This window comes from Cervus canadensis, chromosome 4 (assembly GCF_019320065.1).
Source record: "Cervus canadensis isolate Bull #8, Minnesota chromosome 4, ASM1932006v1, whole genome shotgun sequence".
Classification (NCBI taxonomy): domain Eukaryota; kingdom Metazoa; phylum Chordata; class Mammalia; order Artiodactyla; family Cervidae; genus Cervus; species Cervus canadensis.
Window position 1 is genome coordinate 69426946 of NC_057389.1, and position 1049 is coordinate 69427994.

Below are 1049 nucleotides of genomic sequence, written 5' to 3' on the forward strand. Positions count from 1 at the left end.
GGGCCTGCCCTGTACTAGACCTGACTTCAAGGGGGAGCCCATGAGGATCCTGTCCTGATTGAGACAGAGAGGGCCATAAATGGGTCTCATTCCAGTTGTGCATAGAGGTGGAATGTCTAGGCTGTGTTGTGAGATCAGCGTGGGCTTCTTGGAGGGGGTGAAGGCCGAACCACGCCCTGAAGGGAACAAGAGTGGTCTGGAGGTTGAGAGCTGGGAGGCGCCCACAGTCATATGCCACAGGGCCAGTGGGTGCAATCGGTAGGGCCAGGTCAGGCTGGGCCCCAAGCAGCAGCACAAGAACAACAGGCTGGCACCAGGGGCCCGGAAGGGACTGGCGCTGTGGAATGTGAGTGGTGACTGAGTAGGAGAGGATGCGGGAAGAGGCTGGGTGAGTTCAGCTGTTGACGATTTCACGCCATCTCCTCAGCCACTTCTTGGGGACAGGCCCCAGCCTAGGGGCCCAGGTGCTGATGAAGGTCAGATTTCGGTAGCAAGAGAATAAAAGGAGATTTCCTCCGGAGGGGGGCCCTCTCCCTGCAGAGAGAACTGCAGCTGCTTCTCACACATACTCTGGGATTAGGCTAAATCCAACAGCAGGTGGAGGGATGGGAGGGGGGCTCCCAGTTAGGGTCCTAGAGTGTGGGAAGGGGCAGACAGTGGTGGTACACACCTGAGTGTATCTGTTCCGGGGGGTGAGTCTCCTCCACCTGTCCCTCTGTTCAACTTTTTACTTCGCCTCTGTTCTGCCTAGTGCTGCCCTGGATGGGAGTTGGGGGGCAAGGACAGTAACTGCTAACCTGGATCAAGGGCTACATGAACATGGGGGGAGCAATGCAAGAAGACTTAGAAGATGGGGGGCAGTTTTTCTTGGGAGCAAAGAGGGTGGGGACAAGGGGGTAGTTTTTCATGGAAAACCTTTTGTGCCATTCAAGTTTTTGTTTCAGTTATTTAAACCATGAATACAGAATGCCTCTTTAAAATGTGGTTCTCAAAGTGTGGCCTCAGACCAGCAGCATCTGCACCCCCTGGGAACATGTTAGAAATGCAGA